Below are 23,617 nucleotides of genomic sequence, written 5' to 3' on the forward strand. Positions count from 1 at the left end.
TTAGAAGAAAATTTTTCCAAGCGGGTCGCCCCTCGGCAGTGTTTGGCAAGCGCTCCGAGTGTATTTCTGCCATGAAAAGTTTCTAATGAAAGCATTCATTCGAAAATTTCGTTGTTGGAATCTACACATCGAACACAAATTACCATTTGACAAAAGTCGTTTGTATCAGTGCTTTCATCCAAGCATAAAGAAAAAAAATTGCAGTCATGAACTCTTTTTTATTGCTATTTTAATAGGTGTGCCTATTTAGTCTACATTTCGTCTTATAGTTCTGGATGAAAGAGGCATTTTTTCAAAGAAAATTTTGAGTGGGCTGCTAAATTTTTGTAACACTTTTACAAACACTTCTTTGATAAATATTCCGTCTACAAAAGGTCTTCCCTGCCTAACAATGCTTAAACTTATTATGTTTGTCAGATCCTTTTTTAATTCAGTTTCTGCATTTCTATAATTTTTCTGGCCTTCTTTTTCAACTTGAGAAATCCACACCTTAAACTTTTGCAAAAGTGCAATTTTTTTTTTCAAAAAAATATCTCTTTCTACACCCTCATATTGATCAAAATATTTATGAAAATAATTATAATGTCTTCTAAAATTATATTGCCGGGTCCCCTTTATATTTATTTATTTATTTATTATTTAAAGTCGACGACAAACTATGGTCGACTGCATAATATAAAAGATATATAAATATACAACTCAAAAGATAAAATTTAAGATATATCGAGATTTCAACAATTTTATATTACAAACAAAGATATATTAATGAACATTACTCTTTAATTTCAGAATATAATAATAATAAGAAATATGAGCAGAAATAAGATCTTATACCGAAATCTTATACTGGCGGAATGCATCAGATTCCGCTCAGCATGATTTCGGAATGCAGTGGATTCCAATCTTCCTGTTGGAATGCAACAAGATTCCAATCAGCATGTCATGGGAATCTGGCAGTGCTAAGAGTAGTGTAATGAGGATACGCCATCACAAGGCATAAAAAAAGTGACCCGTGTTGTTGGAATGCACCGGATTCCAATCAGCGCGATGCCTGACCCATAAGATTATACTGCCGTAATGCATACGATTCCGGTCAGCGACTCATGAAAAAGCATGTTTTTTACGTTGTTGGAATGCACCATATTCCAATCAACACAGTAATGTCTTGTTCCTTCCTAATGATACATGTTGATAAATGTTCCTCCATCCTTAAACGAAGGATTATAGGAACGTAACACAATAGACATTGTGCGTTACCAAAGGCATCTGAAATCATGAATAAAATAATTAAAAAAATTTTTTTAAGTTAAACGGTTTTATTGAAAACAATACTTACATTAAGTAGTAGCGTGGCGCAGAGTCGAGTAAAGTCTTTGGAAGGATTATGTATTGAGGACTTAGGTTGTAACAAATTGTCAGGAAAATGGACTCTTTTCTCTAAATGAACTAAATAGAATGAGAAATTATAGGCAATTAAATAAAGACTAAAAACTTAAAAAAAAATAATTAAAAAATTTGTTTAAGTTAAACGGTTTTATTGAAAACAGTACTTACATTAAGTATTAATAATACTTAAAGATAGAAAATAATTAGGTAGGTCCTAGGTACTAGTCATCACATTCCTCATCAGTCTAGGGCGTTGATCAGACAATTAAATAAAAGCGTTGGATGCGTCAAATTTATATTGATAGTCATATACAAGACCAACTGAAACTTAATCAGGTTATGCTACGCCTGTTTTCAAAATGCTATAACTTTTTCAAAAATTGACCGTTTGGGATCTTTTTTTTTTTTTAATTTGTTTTTAATTGTACTTTTCGGAAAAAATACAAAAACATTTTTAAAGTTTTTTTTTTAATTTTTCAGTTTTTCGAGATTTTTCGAATTTCGCGATTTTTTTTCTCATAAAAACCTTCAATCAATTTCAATAGATTTAAAAACAAATTAAAAAAAAAAGATCCCAAACGGTAAATTTTTGAAAAAGTTATAGCATTTTGAAAACAAAAACGGTGTTTTTTTTTTTAATTCATTACTTTTTTTGAGTTGGTTGAAAAAATTCTGAAAAACGTCGCTAGAAAAAGAAGAAAAACTTTCAGCCAATTCTAAAGGGGTCGGGTTCAAAATTGGTCGAAATGGGATGGAATACCCCATATATAAGCTAAATAAAAACAAGTAAGGAAGGCTAAGTTCGGTTGTAAGCGAACATTACATACTCAGTTGAGAGCTATGGAGACAAAATAAGGGAAAATCACCATGTAGGAAAATGAACCTAGGGTAACCCTGGAATGTGTTGTTTGTACGATATGGGTATCAAATGAAAGGTGTTAATGAGTATTTTTAAAAGGAGTGGGCCTTAGTTCTATAGGCGGACGGCTTTTCGAGATATCGCCATAAAGGTGGACCAGGCGTGACTCTAGAATTTGTTTGTACGATATGGGTATCAAATGAAAGGTGTTAATGAGTATTTTAAAAAGGAGTGGGCTTTAGTTCTATAGGTGGACGCCTTTTAGGTATATCGCCATAAAGGTGGACCAGGGGTGACTCTATAATTTGTTTGTACGATATGGGTATCAAATGAAAGGTGTTAATGAGTATTTTAAAAAGGAGTGGGCCTTAGTTCTATAGGCGGACGGCTTTTCGAGATATCGCCATAAAGGTGGACCAGGGGTCACACTAGAATTTGTTTGTACGATATTGGTATCAAATGAAAGGTGTTAATGAGTATTTTAAAAGGGAGTGGGCCTTAGTTCTATAGGTGGACGCCTTTTAGAGATATCGCCATAAAGGTGGACCAGGGGTGACTCTAAAATTTGTTTGTACGATATGGGTATCAAATGAAAGGTGTTAATCAGTATTTTAAAAAGGAGTGGGCCTTAGTTCTATAGGCGGACGGCTTTTCGAGATAACGCCATAAAGGTGGACCAGGGGTGACTCTAGAATTTGTTTGTACGATATGGGTATCAAATGAAAGCTGTTAATGAGTATTTTAAAAGGGGTGGGCCTTAGTTCTATAGGTGGACGCCTTTTCGAGATATTGCCATAAAGGTGGACCAGGGGTGACTCTAGAATGCGTTTGTACAATATGGGTGTCAAATGAAAGGTGTTAATGAGTATTTTAAAAAGGAGTGGGCCTTAGTTCTCTAGGCGGACGGCTTTTCGATATATCGCCATAAAGGTGGACCAGGGGTAACTCTAGAATTTGTTTGTACGATATGGGTATGAAAAGGAAGGTGTTAATGAGTATTTTAAAAGGGGTGGGCCTTAGTTATATAGGTGGACGCATTTTCGAGATATCGCCATAAAGGTGGACCAGGGGTGACTCCAGAATTTGTTTGTACGACATGGGTATAAAATGAAAGGTGTTAATGAGTATTTTAAAACGGAGTGGGCCTTAGCTCTATAGGTGCACGCCTTTTCGGGATATCGTTATAAAGGTGGACCAGGGGTGACTCTAGAATGCGTTTGTACAATATGGGTGTCAAATGAAAGTTGTTAATGAGTGTTTTAAAAGGGAGTGGGCCTTAGTTATATGGGTGGACGCCTTTTCGAGATATTGCCATAAAGGTGGACCAGGGGTGACTCTAGAATGCGTTTGTACAATATGGGTGTCAAATGAAAGGTGTTAATGAGTATTTTAAAAGGGAGTGGGCCTTAGTTCTATGGGTGGACGCCTTTTGGATATATCGCCATAAAGGTGGACCAGCGGTGACTCTAGAATGCGTTTGTACAATATGGGTGTCAAATGAAAGTTGTTAATGAGTGTTTTTAAAAGGGAGTGGGCCTTAGTTCTATGGGTGGACGCCTTTTCGAGATATTGCCATAAAGGTGGACCAGGGTTGACTCTAGAATTTGTTTGTACGATATGGGTATCAAATGAAAGGTGTTAATGAGTATTTTAAAAGGGGGTGGGCCTTAGTTCTATAGGTGGACGCCTTTTCGAGATATTGCCATAAAGGTGGACCAGGGGTGACTCTAGAATGCGTTTGTACAATATGGGTGTCAAATGAAAGGTGTTAATGAGTATTTTAAAAGGGAGTGGGCCTTAGTTCTATGGGTGGACGCCTTTTGGATATATCGCCATAAAGGTGGACCAGGGGTGACTCTAGAATGCGTTTGTACAATATGGGTGTCAAATGAAAGTTGTTAATGAGTGTTTTTAAAAGGGAGTGGGCCTTAGTTCTATGGGTGGACGCCTTTTCGAGATATTGCCATAAAGGTGGACCAGGGTTGACTCTAGAATTTGTTTGTACGATATGGGTATCAAATGAAAGGTGTTAATGAGTATTTTAAAAGGGGGTGGGCCTTAGTTCTATAGGTGGACGCCTTTTCGAGATATCGCCATAAAGGTGGACCAGGGGTCACACTAGAATTTGTTTGTACGATATGGGTATCAAATAAAAGGTGTTAATGAGTATTTTAAAAGGGAGTGGGCCTTAGTTCTATAAGTGGACGCATTTTCGTGATATCGCCATAAAGGTGGACCAGGGGTGACTCTAGAATTTGTTTGTACGATATGGGTATCAAATGAAAGGTGTTAATGAGTAGTTTAAAAGGGAGTGGGCCTTAGTTCTATAGGTGGACGCCTTTTCGGGATATCGTTATAAAGGTGGACCAGGGTTGACTCTAGAATGCGTTTGTACATTATGAGTATCAAACGAAAGGTGATAATGAGTATTTTAAAAGGGAGTGGGCCTTAGTTCTATAGGTGGACGCCTTTTCGATATATCGCCATAAAGGTGGACCAGGGGTGACTCTGTAATATGTTTGTACAATATGGGTGTCAAATTAAAGGTACTGATAAGAATTTTAAAAGGGAGTTGTGGTAGTTGTATATGTGAAGGCGTTTTCGAGATTTCGACCAAAATGTGGACCAGGGTGACCCAGAACATCATCTGTCGGGTACCGCTAATTTATTTATATATGTAATACCACGAACAGTATTCCTGCCATGATTCCAAGGGCTTTCGATTTCGCCCTGCAGAACTTTTTCATTTTCTTCTACTTAATATGGTAGGTGTCACACCCATTTTACAAAGTTTTTTTCTAAAGTTATATTTTGCGTCAATAAACCAATGCAATTACCATGTTTCATCCCTTTTTTCGTATTTGATATGGAATTATGGCATTTTTTTCATTTTTCGTAATTTTCGAAATCGAAAAAGTGGGCGTGGTCATAGTCGGATTTCATCCATTTTTTATACGAATACAAAGTGTTTTTTTGTTTATTTTTTTTTTTTTTTTACAAAGTGTGTTCAGATAATTATGTGAACTGAGTTTAGTAAAGATATATCGATTTCTGCTCAAATTATCGTGTTAACGGCCGAGCGGAAGGACGGACGATCTACTGTGTATAAAAACTGGGCGTGCCTTCAACCGATTTCGCCCTTTTTCACAGAAAACAGTTATCGTCCTAGAATCTAAGCGCCTACCAAATTTCACAAGGATTGGTAAATATTTGTTCGACTTATGGCATTAAATGTATCCTAGACAAATCAAATGAAAAAGGGCGGAGCCACGCCCATTTTGAAATTTTCTTTTGTTTTTGTATTTTGTTACACCATATCATTACTGGAGTTGAATGTTGACATAATTTACTTATACACTGTAAAGATATTACATTTTTTGTAAAAATTTCGCTTTAAAACAAATTTTTTTTTAAGCGGACGTGGACGTTCTCCGATTTTGCTAATTTTTATTAAGCATACATATAGTAATATAAGTAACGTTCCTGCCAAATTTCATCATGATATCTTCAACGACTGCCAAATTACAGCTTGCAAAACTTCTAAATTAGCTTCTTTTAAAAGTGGGCTGTGCCACGCCCATTGTCCAAAATTTTTCTTATTTTCAATTCTGCGTCATAAGTTCAACCCACCTACCAAGTTTCATTGCTTTATCCGTCTTTAGTAATGAATTATCGCACTTTTTCGGTTTTTCGAAATTTTCGATATCGAAAAAGTGGGCGTGGTTATAGTCCGATATCGTTCATTTTAAATGGCGATCTGAGATGAGTGCCCAGGAACCTACATAATTTCGTCAAGATACCTCAAAAGTTACTCAAGTTATCGTGTTAACGGACGGACGGACGGACGGACGGACGGACGGCCGGACGGACATGGCTCAATCAAATTTTTTTTCGATACTGATGATTTTGATATATGGAAGTCTATATCTATCTCGATTCCTTTATACCTGTACAACCAACCGTTATCCAATCAAAGTTAATATACTCTGTGAGCTCTGCTCAACTGAGTATAATTAGCTAAATCGGATGAAGAACACGCCCACTTTAAAAAAAAGTTTAAAAGTGAAATTTTAACAAAAAATTTAATATCTTTACAGTATATAAGTAAATTATGTCAACATTCAACTGCAGTAATGATATGGTGCAACAAAATACAAAAATAAAAGAAAATTTCAATATGGGCGTGGCTCCGCCCTTTTTGATTTAATTTGTCTAGAATACTTTTAATGCCATAAGTCGAACAAAAATTTACCAATCCTTGTGATAGATTCTATGACGGTAACTGTTTTCTGTTAAAATGGGCGAACTCGGTTGACGCCCAGTTTTTATACACAATCGACCGTCCATCCTTCCGCTCAGCCGTTAACACGATAACTTGAGCAAACATCGATATATCTTTACTAAACTTAGTTCACGTACTTATCTGAACTCACTTTATCTTGATATAAAAAATGGCCGAAATCCGACTATGACCACGCCCACTTTTTCGATATCGAAAATTACGAAAAATGAAAAAATGCCATAATTCTATACCAAATACGAAAAAAGGGATGAAACTTGGTAATTGGATTGGTTTATTGACGCAAAATATAACTTTAGAAAAAACTTTGTAAAATGGGTGTGACACCTACCATTTTAAGTAGAAGAAAAGGAAAAAGTTCTGCAGGGCGAAATCAAAATCCCTTGGAATCTTGGCAGGAACACTGTTCGTGGTATTACATATATAAATAAATTAGCGGTACCCGACAGATGATGTCCTGGGTCACCCTGGTCCACATTTTGGTTGATAATTCGAAAACGCGTTCACATATAAAACTTTTAAAACCCTCATTAATACCTTTAATTTGATACCCATATCGTACAAACACATTATAGAGTCACCCGTGGCCCACCTTTATGGCGTTATCTAAAAAGAAGGCTTACTCCCTTTTAAATAATCAGTAACACCTTTCATTTGATACCCATATCGTACAAACGTATTCTACAGTCACCCCTGGTCCACCTTTATGGCGATATCTCGAAAAGGCGTCCACATATAGAACTAAGGCCCACTCCCTTTTAAAATACTCATTAACACCATTCATTTCATACCCATGTCAAACAAACACATTCCAGGGTTATCCTAGGTTCATTTTCCTACCTCCTTCGAAAATGCATCCACCTATAGAACTAAGGCCCACTCCCTTTTAAAATACTCATTAACACCATTCATTTCATACCCATGTCATACAAACACATTCCACGGTTACCCTAGGTTCATTTTCCTACATGGTGATTTTCCCTTATTTTGCCTCCAAGGCTCTCAGCTGGGTATTTAATGTTCGGTTACATCCGAACTTAGCCTTCGGTACTTGTTATATATATAGATGTAGATAGACTGAAGCTAACAAATTTTTTAACGGCGGCAAGGAATAACAGTCCAAAAGGAATAACAGTCAAACTAAACAATGCAGTCAAACCTTAGGTGTTAAAATAACCTAAGTTTATACGGCAGCTATAGTTCTGAAAGATCCCATTGTAGGCAAGGTGCCAAGCCCCTTTTTTCCCAATTCCACATTTTACTGGACGCGTTATGACTTAACGGCATATAGCTCCTTACAAACTTTCATTATCCTATCATTACTACATCCAGAGATATGCAGTTCGATATTGTGGCGAATGTTGACATCACTAGGCTGTTAGTAAATAATCACGCAACAACAGAAAACATGAATCAGCCACTTTTATATACATGTCCACGTTAAAGCGAGCCACACTGGTGTACATGAAGACATAAATCATCATTTATACACATACATAGAAGAGAAGGCAACGAAGAGATACAAACACAGGTAGTCATCAGCCGAAATTGTTACGCACAAATACACGCGTATATATGTAGCTCAATTACCAATCAGGAGATACAGCAGTTCTAGAAGGCAACAAGTCTAGACTAGTAGAAATATGCGAATGAAGCAACGGAGAGTATAAAAGCAGCGCAAGCTGAGTAGTCATGAATCAGTTTTGATTTAAGCACGCTATTGGTGGTGAAGTATACATTTTATTGTGAAGTACTCTCAAAGTAGTCTAATAAAGCCCATTTTGCATTATTCATTATTGGAGTTATTTATTCAACAGTTTAGCGATTCGAAGGGAATTTCCCAAAATTCGTTACAATATATTCCATTTGTATGGGCGGTGCCACGCCCCTTTCATATATCGAAGTCATTTTTAGCCTCGAGGGAAGATAGAGCCAAAATTTGGCGATGATTGAAGTTTGGGAAATACGTTTCCATAGCGAACACACACACACACAGAATTGGATTTTTTATATATATACATAGATATTCTTCCAAGGCAGAGACATATTTTTCGATGTTTGATGGCTATCGGTCTAGAGTTATTCATGGTTTTCTTGAATCTAAACATGTTAAAAGCAAAAAAATCATGATAAATTACATTGCTTTGATCAATGTACTTATTAAATATTTTAATGCAACTCTCTTAACTCTCACTCTTTAATTATATAAAGTGAATTGCAAAAATTGATATTTTTGAAATTGGTCAGCCCCACGTATGTATGTAAGTCATAAAACTTTTCCGAAAGAACTGGGCTGATAAATTTTATAACTCCGATGGAATAAACAAACAAAGGTTTGTTGTATTGAGTACATACATATGTACCAAAGCTGTGTTGTGACTTGGTCAGTGATCGACACGAACATTTTATGGGTACACTTGCTAATTTTGTTGAACATGTTATGAGTGTCAAGTCAAATATATATTTATATACCTGTATACCTGTTTATAACTATGAAGGTATATCTTTTACACACACATACACATATACATATCAGAGAACGGCGCGAGTGCCTACTTGCGATTGCCAAATTTTTGTCGTATAAGCACCCGAATTTCAACATTCGCTAACGCTAAAACTCCATCGCAAAAAATCTCCAAAACAGAATGAAGTGCGCAGAAAAGTCTGCAACATTTCGTACCATAAGTAATAACCGCCTAAGTCTCATGTAAAATTATATGTAGGAGTTACGCTGTTATTCCTGGATCATATGGTACTAAATGTTGGCAGTTTTAACGTAAGCGAAGGTTGGTATTTGGGGGCAGCTAACACACTTCTAATCCTTGATTGGTTGACATTGCACAGTTCGAGATTTCAAGAGGGTTAATCTAAGTAGCAGTACCAGTACAAACAAACCTTCGTTGAGGATCTCTTTGCCGGTCGTTAATCTTTTCGCAGCAGCAAGCGACTACCTTTAAATGACCCTGGAATCAACTACACCTTTTCTAGTTTAAGTTCAGAAATTTACAATTCAAATTCAGAAAATAGCAATTAAACTTCAAAAAATTACAATTCAAGTTCAGAATTTCCAATTCAAGTTCAGAAAATTACAATTTAAGTTCAGAAAATTACAATTCATGATCAGAATTTCCAATTCAAGTTCAGAAAATTCCAATTAAAGTTCAGAAATTCCAATTCAAGTTCAGAAAATTCCAATTAAAGTTCAGAAATTCCAATTTAAATTCAGAGAAATACAATTCAAGTTCAGAAAATTACAATTCAAGTTCAGAATTTTCATTTCAAGTTCAGAAAATTACAATTCAAGTTCAGAAAATTACATTTCAAATTCAGAAAATAATAAGTAGGGTGTATTTTTCAAAAGTTATTCCAATTCATCCTACGTAATGTAATATGTACTTATGTACATGTTATTTGCGGAAGTGTTGATGCTTCGTTGACAATGGTGGCTTGGATATACTGTACCCCAAGTTTTCTCCAAGGCGTGTACATCCCGAGCTAAGAAATCAAAAGGAGGATAACTCTTTGGAACAAGTGCAAGAGGACGCTCCGGCCATGGAAGTACTTCAGTCGACATCGCAGTTTGGAAGCAGTGGAAGGGGGAGACATCCACAGAGTTGCGAGAGGCAGGTGGAGGAAGACTTGATCTGTGCACACAGTACTTATACGTTACTTGCGGGATTGTGGACGCTCCGTTGATTTCGTCATTACTGCTGTCATACTCAATGCAGATCAATTTTTGTGACCTGTACATAGAATATAGCTGGATGTCCTTGTAACTGACATCTTATGAGAGCAGGAAAGAGAAGAGAGTAAACGGTTTTTTCGCTATCTCCTTCATGTGAGAATAATTGATTTAGGTGAGTTAAGAAGTCCAATGCTTTCTTAACAGATAGTAGGCGCTAATATCCTTGTATCAAATTATTAGCGCTACCATTTGCCATCTTACATACTTTAATTTCCATTGCATGAAAGAAAAAATACCTGACAAACTTTCTGAACTTAAATTGGAATTTCTGAACTTGAATTGTAACTTTCTGAATTTGAATTGTAAATTTCTGAATTTAAATTGGAATTTCTGAACTTGAATTGTAATTTTCTGAACTTGCATTGGAAACACTGAATTTGAATTGTAAATTTCTGAATTTAAATTGGAAATTCTGAATTTGAGATGTAATTTTCTGAACTTGAATTGTAATTTTCTGAACTTAAACTGAAAAAGGTGTAGTATTGTAGTTTTTGATTTCATCTAGGCAATTCACACGGTCTGCTATTCGACGTTTGTGTTGTGCCCAAATCAAATTTAATATTGGCAACCCTGTTGTTTTCTCTAATGTTAAAATTTTATATATAAAAAAATTATGTTTTATACATAAGAAATTGGAAAAGTCCAACGATTTGGATATTAATTTGCGCACCATCAAAACTTTGAATTGACCCTAACTCGCTGCCGCTCTATCCCCACCCAAAAAGTAAATTCTTTTGGGTTTCTATTGAGCTGGGGGGGGGGGGGGGGGGGGGGTTAAAAAAATGTAAGGCGCGATAACCTACGAAGAGATTTTAGGCCGAGCTTCTTTTCCAATTTGCGTCGTGCGTCTTTTTAATTTTTCCTACAAATTGGCGGGACGGGACGGGACCTACTTGTTTTATGCCGACTCCGAACGGCATCTGCGAAGCAGAAGAGTTTTCACTGAGAGCTTTTCATGGCAGAAATACACTCGGAGTGCTTGCCAAACACTGCCGAGGGGCGATACCGCTTAGAAAAATTTTCTTCTAATTGAAAACCTTATTTCTAAAAGTTTGATGTTGCTTTGCCCGGGGTGTGAACCCAGGGCAAACCCAGGGCATTCGGTGTGGTAGGCGGAGCACGCTACCACCATGGTGGCCAAGCTGGGGGTATAAGGTAATATATAATATCCGACGCAAAAGGAGCAGTTTTTTCGTCCACACCCTCACTATCGACCCATTAACGTCTATTTCATAAAGGTTATTTTTTTCCAACCGTCAGTGAATGTAGAATATAATAAACAAGAAAGACGTTATATCGGAGGAATAACCGCCGAGTTGCACTTCACAACGATTTTGGAGAGCGCTTGTGTACTTAAGTGCACCATGTATGTGCTTTAGATCACAACGGCATAAATTTTTACAAATGTACTTAATATTTAAGTGCACCAGTTATTTGATACTGAAGTACTCACGTAATGTAAGCAAGATCTATCAGGTATTTACATTTATTTAATATTGTAACGAATTTACTGAAATTCCTCTTATTTGCAACCTTCTGCTAACGTTCGAATCACTAAACTCTTGAATAAATAACTACAATATTCGATAATGCAAAATGGTCTTTATTAGACTACTTTCAAAATAACACTTCTACTGCTCGACAGATGGAATGCTTAAATCAAACTCATTGCTGATTCTCAGCTTTACCTCCTTTTATACTCTGTAATGTCTTATTCGCATACTTCTAGGCGCTTCTATTTCTAGAATTTACTCGTTCACCAGCTTTAAATTTCCAGCTATAACTACAGATGCGCGTGTATATGTGAGTTATACTTGCACAAATTATTGCATACTTTACGTGCATATGTGTAGACATAATGACTGATTCGTTTATGTAAATACAAGTGCATTATATACAATACTTAGCATCAGACTAGTGATGTGAGTATCACTTAGTGTCACTAATATTCGTCACAATATTTAGTTATTTACCAACAGATTTTGTGCAATTCAATGTTTTCAAACGTTAAGCACATTTGAATCGTTTATTATTAAAACGGCAACGGTGGGTATGCCGTTGGGAAAATATGACTTTTTGGCTGCAATATATACTTTTTATCGACACCTACTTTTTCTTGAAACGCCACATATCCAAGTTTACCCTACACGGTTTTGTTGGCGATAGAATTTTGCGTTTACTTTGAAGGTCGTTCATTTCATGGCCGTTTTTTGTGTCTTCGGAACGATTTGTAAATAGGGACACGTGCCCTCTTAGTTTTTCGGATCCAATATTACCTATAGTCAAACTATTTCAATTCATGAAAAATGTTTGATAGATAAACTATTTTAGAAATTGAAGTTGACAAAAAATGTTTCTAAACAACTGTTTGGTTGCGTTGATGAAGCGTTTGAAATAAAATATCATTTTTATCTCTATTATCTGTTTAATTTTTTCGTGGTTTTGTTCTATATAAAAGCCAAAATATTTCGTCCCCAAGAAGTGCTGAAAAACTTCACTAAAAAGTTGAATTGGAATTAGTGTGAAAGGCAGATCACGGATTAAGAAAACCCTTATTTTTTGCTTTACAAAAAAAAAACTGCGTTTTGGTTGAGAATTCTATTTATGACTCTCAATGTTGAGAAACAACATTTGATATTTGTATTAGGGTTGCCAGATTTTTAATTCGGGTTCCCGGGACAAACCTGAAATTTGAGTCAAATTCCCGGAATTTTTAAAAATTTCCCAGGAAATTCGAAAAATAAGAAACACCTATATATTTGTATGAAATAATTTTAAGATAGAATTAAACCATTCAAGGTTCGAAAACAAAAACAATTGATAGAATTAAACTTTTTAAACTCTTTTATTTACAACAAATATTTTTATAAAACAGGCTAACAATTAATACGTTTACTGTGTTTAATGCGAATTCAATATTTTATGGAATCATTTTCCAAACGTTATTTTAAAACACAACACTTCCCCATGCAAATTGAATATTTAGGTGTGCGAAATGTCAAACATTGACAATATTCAGAACCACAGTAGGGATGAATTTTTCTTCTTTACAGAGTTGCATGCAATATAGTAATGAGCTGAATACAATCGAAGCCGCAAATATTGCCATGTTTCGTGGCAGATTATAATTTATTAATTTTGATATTGTGAAAATGCCGGGACATATCATTTCCCGGCGGGACACTTTAAAATTTGTGAAAAATACGGGATGTCCCGGCCAATACGGGATATTTGGCAACGCTAATTTGTATGTATGTACGTTCTAAACTTGAGCTCCAATGTAACTCAAGTCTAAATGTTCATTGAGTGGTATTCACCGCGATGGCCGCCGTGATGTGGTGGTAGCGTGTTCCGTCTATCACCAAAACACCTGGGTTCAGTTCCCGGGCAAGGTTAAGTTAGGTTAGAAAATGTAGGTCCCGCCCCTCAAAGTTGTAGGAAAAATTAAAAGGAACACCGCGCAAATGGGAAGAGAAGCTCAGCCTAAAATCTCTTCGGAGGTTATCGAGCCTTGAATTTTTGTTTGTTTGTTTATTAATAAAGTTATATATTTTTATGTAATTAATTGAATATTCTTATATAACATTGGCCATAAGGAAATATCTTACTTGTAAACCTTTACAATGGCGTTGTGTTTCCACTAGAGGTTTACGCCGATCACTTTATCGGCGGCGGCGGCGCGTCGGCGTACGCCGGTGTTCTTACTTTAAAAGCTTAATTTTTCTATTTAAAAAAATAATATTTAGGAAAGGTTTTGTTTATATGTATTTAAGGAAATCAACGTGTTGGACATTTCGGAAAGATCCGGGGTTATTGCATCAAAATCTCGCAGACCGTTCAAAAATTTTCAGGAGTAGCTCCTTGCGAAGGGATTGTCCCTCGTTCGCTTGCTTCAGAGATGCTTCGAACCTAACCCCGGTCCTTGGAATTGGTACTGCTACGTCTGCTGAAAAGAAATAGAGATACATAAAATAGTCACACTTTTGCTTGTATATCTCGTGCAAAGCGTAGTTTCACCTAGGGTTAACTCCTAATAATCGTCGCGAACACAATTTCTTTAACACACTTCTAATCCTTGATTGGTTGACATTGCACAGTTCGAGATTTCAAGAGGGTTAATCTAAGTAGCAGTACCAGTACAAACAAACCTTCGTTGAGGATCTCTTTGCCGGTCGTTAATCTTTTCGCAGCAGCAAGCGACTACCTTTAAATGACCCTAGAATCAACTACACCTTTTCTAGTTTAAGTTCAGAAATTTACAATTCAAATTCAGAAAATAGCAATTAAAGTTCAAAAAATTACAATTCAAGTTCAGAATTTCCAATTCAAGTTCAGAAAATTACAATTTAAGTTCAGAAAATTACAATTCATGATCAGAATTTCCAATTCAAGTTCAGAAAATTCCAATTAAAGTTCAGAAATTCCAATTCAAGTTCAGAAAATTCCAATTAAAGCTCAGAAATTCCAATTTAAATTCAGAAAAATACAATTCAAGTTTAGAAAATTACAATTCAAGTTCAGAATTTTCATTTCAAGTTCAGAAAATTACAATTCAAGTTCAGAAAATTACATTTCAAATTCAGAAAATAATAAGTAGGGTGTATTTTTCAAAAGTTATTCCAATTCATCCTACGTAATGTAATATGTACTTATGTACATGTTATTTGCGGAAGTGTTGATGCTTCGTTGACAATGGTGGCTTGGATATACTGTACCCCAAGTTTTCTCCAAGGCGTGTACATCCCGAGCTAAGAAATCAAAAGGAGGATAACTCTTTGGAACAAGTGCAAGAGGACGCTCCGGCCATGGAAGTACTTCAGTCGACATCGCAGTTTGGAAGCAGTGGAAGGGGGAGACATCCACAGAGTTGCGAGAGGCAGGTGGAGGAAGACTTGATCTGTGCACACAGTACTTATACGTTACTTGCGGGATTGTGGACGCTCCGTTGATTTCGCCATTACTGCTGTCATACTCAATGCAGATCAATTTTTGTGACCTGTACATAGAATATAGCTGGATGTCCTTGTAACTGACATCTTATGAGAGCAGGAAAGAGAAGAGAGTAAACGGTTTTTTCGCTATCTCCTTCATGTGAGAATAATTGATTTAAGTAAGTTAAGAAGTCCAATGCTTTCTTAACAGATAGTAGGCGCTAATATCCTTGTATCAAATTATTAGCGCTAACATTTGCCATCTTACATACTTTAATTTCCATTGCATGAAAGAAAAAATACCTGACAAACTTTCTGAACTTAAATTGGAATTTCTGAACTTGAATTGTAATTTTCTGAACTTGCATTGGAAACACTGAATTTGAATTGTAAATTTCTGAATTTAAATTGGAAATTCTGAATTTGAGATGTAATTTTCTGAACTTGAATTGTAATTTTCTGAACTTAAACTGAAAAAGGTGTAGTATTGTAGTTTTTGATTTCATCTAGGCAATTCACACGGTCTGCTATTCGACGTTTGTGTTGTGCCCAAATCAAATTTAATATTGGCAACCCTGTTGTTTTCTCTAATGTTAAAATTTTATATATAAAAAAATTATGTTTTATACATAAGAAATTGGAAAAGTCCAACGATTTGGATATTAATTTGCGTACCATCAAAACTTTGAATTGACCCTAACTCGCTGCCGCTCTATCCCCACCCAAAAAGTAAATTCTTTTGGGTTTCTATTGAGCTGGGGGGGGGGGGGGGGGGGGGTAAAAAAAATGTAAGGCGCTATAACCTACGAAGAGATTTTAGGCCGAGCTTCTTTTCCAATTTGCGTCGTGCGTCTTTTTAATTTTTCCTACAAATTGGCGGGACGGGACGGGACCTACTTGTTTTATGCCGACTCCGAACGGCATCTGCGAAGCAGAAGAGTTTTCACTGAGAGCTTTTCATGGCAGAAATACACTCGGAGTGCTTGCCAAACACTGCCGAGGGGCGATACCGCTTAGAAAAATGTTCTTCTAATTGAAACCCTTATTTCTAAAATTTTGATGTTGCTTTGCCCGGGGTGTGAACCCAGGGCAAACCCAGGGCATTCGGTGTGGTAGGCGGAGCACGCTACCACCATGGTGGCCAAGCTGGGGGTATAAGGTAATATATAATATCCGACGCAAAAGGAGCAGTTTTTTCGTCCACACCCTCACTATCGACCCATTAACGTCTATTTCATAAAGGTTAGCAGGCCTGTTAAGGCCGTGACATGCATCAATTTCTTAAGTATGCATGTGCCTAATATAAGGCAAAACCACCAGAATATAGCATACAAACAAGAAATGTGGGTTTAAGCGAGAGTTCGTGGACCAAGTCAAAATCAAGCCAATAAAACTGCTTTCCACTTTGTTGCTTATTTTTTTTCCAACCGTCAGTGAATGTAGAATATAATAAACAAGAAAGACGTTATATCGGAGGAATAACCGCCGAGTTGCACTTCACAACGATTTTGGAGAGCGCTTGTGTACTTAGGTGCACCATGTATGTGCTTTAGATCACAACGGCATAAATTTTTACAAATGTACTTAATATTTAAGTGCACCAGTTATTTGATACTGAAGTACTCACGTAATGTAAGCAAGATCTATCAGGTATTTACATTTATTTAATATTGTAACGAATTTACTGAAATTCCTCTTATTTGCAACCTTCTGCTTACGTTCGAATCACTAAACTCTTGAATAAATAACTACAATATTCGATAATGCAAAATGGTCTTTATTAGACTACTTTCAAAATAACACTTCTACTGCTCGACAGATGGAATGCTTAAATCAAACTCATTGCTGATTCTCAGCTTTACCTCCTTTTATACTCTGTAATGTCTCATTCGCATACTTCTAGGCGCTTCTATTTCTAGAATTTACTCGTTCACCAGCTATAAATTTCCAGCTATAACTACAGATGCGCCTGTATATGTGAGTTATACTTGCACAAATTATTGCATACTTTACGTGCATATGTGTAGACATAATGACTGATTCGTTTATGTAAATACAAGTGCATTATATACAATACTTAGCATCAGACTAGTGATGTGAGTATCACTTAGTGTCACTAATATTCGTCACAATATTTAGTTATTTATTTGTATCACCAACAGATTTTGTGCAATTCAATGTTTTCAAACGTTAAGCACATTTGAATCGTTTATTATTAAAACGGCAACGGTGGGTATGCCGTTGGGAAAATATGACTTTTTGGCTGCAATATATATTTTTTATCGACACCTACTTCTTCTTGAAACGCCACATATCCAAGTTTACCCTACACGGTTTTGTTGGCGATAGAATTTTGAGTTTACTTTGAAGGTCGTTCATTTCATGGCCGTTTTTTGTGTCTTCGGAACGATTTGTAAATAGGGACACGTGCCCTCTTAGTTTTTCGGATCCAATATTACCTATAGTCAAACTCAGGGATGCACCTTAACGTTAAGCTAATCGTTTATCAAAAAATTTCCACCGTTTCCGTTGAAACACTTCGAAATATTATCGATAAAGAAATTATCAAGATAAATTGTATCTCGTTTTTAACCGAAACGAAAAGCTTTCGTTAACGTTAAAAACGTTAACAAAAACGTGATACTTTATGTTTGAATTGTGCTGGCAATGCTATATCCATGGTGAAGCCGTAAGGTGGTAACAATGAGCGCACATACACACACAAACTCCATATAATTTGTTTGTGTAATTCGTTAGTGGTAATGTCAAAAACACTCTGAGAAATGTTCGTACTGTCAAAATTCATGAGAAAAGTTGCAATCAGCTTGGCTAATGCTTTCACCTTTAATGACTCCGCCATCAATCAGCTTTGCCAGCATAGTTTGAAATTAATAATCAACATAAACGATTTGATTCCGTTTTGATACGGCAGAAAATGAAACGAAATCATTTCGTTAATTTGACGTTCTTAACGTTAATAAACGAAACGAAATGACTTTGTTTCGTTTATTAACGTTAATTATCGTAACGAAATGATATCGGTTCGTTGGTTAAGCATGCCTGGTCAAACTATTTCAATTCATGAAAAATGTTTGATAGATAAACTATTTTAGAAATTGAAGTTGACGAAAAATGTTTCTAAACAACTGTTTGGTTGCGTTGATGAAGCGTTTGAAATAAAATATCATTTTTATCTCTATTATCTATTTAATTTTTTCGTGGTTTTGTTCTATATAAAAGCCAAAATATTTCGTCCCCAAGAAGTGCTGAAAAACTTCACTAAAAAGTTGAATTGGAATTAGTGTGAAAGGCAGATCACGGATTAAGAAAAACCTTATTTTTTGCTTTACAAAAAAAAAAAAACTGCGTTTTGGTTGAGAATTCTATTTATGACTCTCAATGTAGAGAAACAACATTTGATATTTGTATTAGGGTTGCCAGATTTTTAATTCGGGTTCCCGGGACAAACCTGAAATTTGAGTCAAATTCCCGGGATTTTTAAAAATTTCCCGGGAAATTCGAAAAATAAGAAACACCTATATATTTGTATGAAATAATTTTAAGATAGAATTAAACCATTCAAGGTTCGAAAACAAAAACAATTGATAGAATTAAACTTTTTAAACTCTTTTATTTACAACAAATATTTTTATAAAACAGGCTAACAATTAATACGTTTACTGTGTTTAATGCGAATTCAATATTTTATGGATTCATTTTCCAAACGTTATTTTAAAACACAACACTTCCCCATGCAAATTGAATATTTAGGTGTGCGAAATGTCAAACATTGACAATATTCAGAACCACAGTAGGGATGAATTTTTCTTCTTTACGGAGTTGCATGCAATATAGTAATGAGCTGAATACAATCGAAGCCGCAAATATTGCCATGTTTCGTGGCAGATTATAATTTATTAATTTTGATATTGTGAAAATGCCGGGACATATCATTTTCCGGTGGGACACTTTAAAATTTGTGAAAAATACGGGATGTCCCGGCCAATACGGGATATTTGGCAACGCTAATTTGTATGTATGTACGTTCTAAACTTGAGCTCCAATGTAACTCAAGTCTAAATGTTCATTGAGTAGTATTCACCGCGATGGCCGCCGTGATGTGGTGGTAGCGTGTTCCGTCTATCACCAAACACCTGGGTTCAGTTCCCGGGCAAGGTTAAGTTAGGTTAGAAAATGTAGGTCCCGCCCCTCAAAGTTGTAGGAAAAATTAAAAGGAACACCGCGCAAATGGGAAGAGAAGCTCAGCCTAAAATCTCTTCGGAGGTTATCGAGCCTTGAATTTTTGTTTGTTTGTTTATTAATAAAGTTATATATTTTTATGTAATTAATTGAATATTCTTATATAACATTGGCCATAAGGAAATATCTTACTTGTAAACCTTTACAATGGCGTTGTGTTTCCACTAGAGGTTTACGCCGATCACTTTATCGGCGGCGGCGGCGTAGGCTCTATTATATACCGGCGGCGGCGCGTCGGCGTACGCCGGTGTTCTTACTTTAAAAGCTTAATTTTTCTATTTAAAAAAAATAATATTTAGGAAAGGTTTTGTTTATATGTATTTAAGGAAATCAACGTGTTGGACATTTCGGAAAGATCCGGGGTTATTGCATCAAAATCTCGCAGACCGTTCAAAAATTTTCAGGAGTAGCTCCTTGCGAAGGGATTGTCCCTCGTTCGCTTGCTTCAGAGATGCTTCGAACCTAACCCCGGTCCTTGGAATTGGTACTGCTACGTCTGCTGAAAAGAAATAGAGATACATAAAATAGTCACACTTTTGCTTGTATATCTCGTGCAAAGCGTAGTTTCACCTAGGGTTAACTCCTAATAATCGTCGCGAACACAATTTCTTTAAATCATAAAGGCGACTTAGGGTTGCTTTTAATAGTCTATTAATACTCATGACAGTACAGAAGCTATAGGACTGCGACTTCGAACTCATACCTTCGTCGACGTCACTTTCCTAGAAGCTCTAGGTGTAGCTCCGAAGACTTTCCAACAGGGGCTTTTGTCGCGCTATTCTGCCGAGCTACACAAGAGAAACACCTTGAAACGTTATAGAGTGACTATTCGGCCAAGGATGCCGCCCTCGAAATCATAAGCAGTCTAAGTGGATGTCATTGCGTCATGGGTGAAAATCGTATAATCCTCGGCGCATCTACATAATTAAAATTTTACAAGGAACCCGGATAAATTTTTTTAAAATGTAGACCAAAGATTGCAGACGTTTGTATTTACAACATTGATTTCAATAGTCTTCGTTAAACCAAATTTAGAATGAAAGTCGACGGATTTTAAGTTGAAAGTTGTTAACTACTGTTTTCCGGCCTTACGATATAGGAGCTCATTATGGATGACCGCGTAGCTTCAGTTTTCAGACAAGTTGGACTGTCCACTACGTTAGGGTAGTATCACACACGGTCATTAGTTCCACTGTCTTGGGAAAGCTTTTGCTTCACCACTTTGAGTGTTCTTGCGAAGGACAAAGCCTCACCTGGTAGATATATGTGCCTACGTATTCACATTTGTAAAAGGAGTCGTAATTTGGATAGGGCCGCCAACTTTAGGAAATATCAAACCGGGAGACTTGGGTGTTGAAGGATGAAGTGTGAAAATCAAAATTAACATTTCAGACGCTATTGTATAGTTTCGCAAATAAACAACAGATGTTTGAATGCAAGACTTAGTGATTTACCAAACCGTAAACTCATAAGTACATATATCCTCAACTTAAGTATGAGGTAAGAATAATTTCAAAGGAGTGTTTATGCCCCTAGAACCTACTAAAGGATTTTGCATCACTGATTTCGCTTATTCTTGATGACAATTTAAAAACATGTTCGCCCTGGGTCATTTTATTTGAATTAATTGTTCATTATTAATTTTTTCAAAAATGCAAAGTGAGCATATAAATTTATTATATAACTTTTCTTTTAGTGTTTTGTTTTAATAACTTGCTGAATTGGGTGATGCAAACTCCGTGTTAAGCTGACATTGAAAGCGCCTGTTATTTTAAATAACTTTTGAATATTCGCAATTAGTTTCTTATAACTGGCAGTGATGCGCATCCGTTGATACCACTTTCGACCATATCCGACCAATTTTCGACATAAACAATAAATGGCCTAAACAGTCTTAAACGAGTAGAAAATATAGTAACGCGCCGGACGCCGCGCCGATATTTTTGACATTCGACGGCGGCTTGCGAAAAACGACCAAAATCGGCGGCGGCGGCGTTTATCGGCGGCGTATATCTAGTTTCCACCTTTGCAGCTTTACTCGCAGTCGTTGTAGCAGGAGCAACCCCCACCTATACATATTCCATGCCCTATTAACATTGGCATGTCATTAGAGGTGGCATCCTGCCACACGTAGCAAACTAAATACCTTTATAAATGTCACACCTTTGCCGTTACAACAAGCGCGTCCCGCCACGCGCTTCAGACTTTGGGGTATACCTTTTCCAACATACCCAACATTATGAATGAAATGTCTAGAAAAATATTAACCGAAGAAACTTGAGAATGTGCTTGTTGACTTGTCTATCCTGCCACTGCTAGAGCAACATTGATATTGGCCTCACTACAAACAAAATACTTCGTTTTTTTGTTTTGCTGCGACCATTACGAACTAAAAAAACTGTTAATATTTACTCTGGTAGCAATTAAATGTCTGGTTTTGAATTAAATGTTGTCATTTATTCTAAAGTCAAACTTAAGATGGCTGTCTTAAATCAAAGAGTGTTTTACCTCGTTTATACGAACTGCCTACTGCAAGAGAAAACTAAAAACGAAATTTTCCTTGAATATTTCGTCGGTTTTTTTATTTTTTTTTTATTTTTGCTTTTCTTTCGACTTCGATACTGAGATTATACATATATCGTCGGCTTATATTCTATACCCTCTATATCAGCAAAAACCCAGTTTTTCAGGAGACAGGTTTGGTAACTATATTGTAAATTTCTAAAAACTTGAAGTACCCCAATGAAGATAAAAGATCCAGTTGTGTATTCAAACCAGTTTTTTATTCTAAATTCAGCTTAGTTTAGTTAAAAAGTCAGATAAAGATTATTGCTATTCGAGAGGAAATAATTTTTATAGAAAATATTAAGGGAGTTCAGGATTTTGTGCAAATGGTATATGCATCATTGCACTGCAAACTTGAGTAGAATGTTTTATACAATACACTAACAAAATACACGGCTATGCATTTGCCACATCATGGCAAATACGCTACATCAAAAACAAAAATGAAAAAAGTTGTCCACGATCCGAAACTTTCATTTCCTTTAGCAACGTTTCCAACATCACATACACGAAGTTCTGAACTCCCTTATTGTTGGTAGAGGTTGTTACAGAGCAAAGAAAATAAAAGTTTTTTGGATGTTGCGTTGTTTATATCGAACCATGTTTTGAGAGTGATGCCTTGTAATAGTGGGTAAAGTGCTAGACATTGTGAATTCATACAAGTGGCGAATGTTTGATAAAAACGTTCACAACAGTAAACAGCCTCGATCACCTGTTCAATCGCTGTTCGATTACTTAAACCATTTGCTCAATAGTGTTTTTCAAATATTTTTGTAGACGATTGGTATATTGGATTATTTACATATTTTAAATTGTTTACATAACTGGCTGCTCAAATTTAATTTATTAACTTGATTTTATAAATGAATATTAATATGTAGTCTGATTTTCCGTATACACATTTAAAAGAAAAGCTGATTTGAAACACAATTGGGCAATTCATGGCACTTCAATTTAATAACCGCGAGCGAAAAACAAACCTTTCTTCCATTCTCTGGCCATTCGCGACAGCCGTTCTCCCTGTCAGCTATTATTTGACAGGTAGGAAAGGTAATGAACGAATAGAAAGATTTTTAACTTGTTTGAATTCACAATGGTGATAGAGCTTCATATTAAAAAAAAATGCTAGCTCTCCAGGCAGGTATTGAAGAAACATTAAAATGCATGCTGATAGAGAAAATTTACGAAAGGTGAGTTAGAAATCATTTTACCATCTAAAACTAGTTTTCGTTAAAATTGCTGATGGAGGGTATTGAATATAAACCGACGATATGCAAAATACACAGTCAATATACGTGGTACTTGTTTTTTCCAAGTACTGCTGTATGTCTCTGATAAATACATATGCACGTTTGTGTGATCAGCAGTGCTCTCAACGTAGACACTTTTAGTGAGACTTGTAGCGCAGACAATCCAAATTGGAAATAATTGATTTAGCAATAGCGCAGTTCCAAACGCACAACCGCTCGAGCAACAACAGTGATTATTTTAGCTTCACATTAATTTTCAAGCAAGTTTTATGCTCAATTTAGATTTTCAATAATTAACATAAAAAAATTGAAATAATATCG

The 23,617-nt window shown here is 36.0% G+C and overlaps 1 protein-coding gene and 1 long non-coding RNA gene across 2 annotated transcripts in view; one reads left to right on the forward strand and one right to left on the reverse strand.

The window, feature by feature from the left end:
- The window catches only part of crc (bZIP transcription factor crc), an 80,219-nt gene that overhangs the window by 30,753 nt on the left and 25,849 nt on the right, over nt 1-23,617 (forward strand). The gene's annotated exons all lie outside the window — the stretch shown is intronic.
- Nucleotides 609-8,325, reverse strand: LOC137239977 (uncharacterized). The gene is made up of 3 exons (XR_010949570.1): nt 8,136-8,325; nt 1,337-1,446; nt 609-1,266 (listed from the first exon to the last, which is right to left on the reverse strand). It is a non-coding gene; the product is annotated as an uncharacterized lncRNA (long non-coding RNA).

Source organism: Eurosta solidaginis, chromosome 2 (genome assembly GCF_040869045.1).
Source record: "Eurosta solidaginis isolate ZX-2024a chromosome 2, ASM4086904v1, whole genome shotgun sequence".
In the NCBI taxonomy this organism is placed as follows: domain Eukaryota; kingdom Metazoa; phylum Arthropoda; class Insecta; order Diptera; family Tephritidae; genus Eurosta; species Eurosta solidaginis.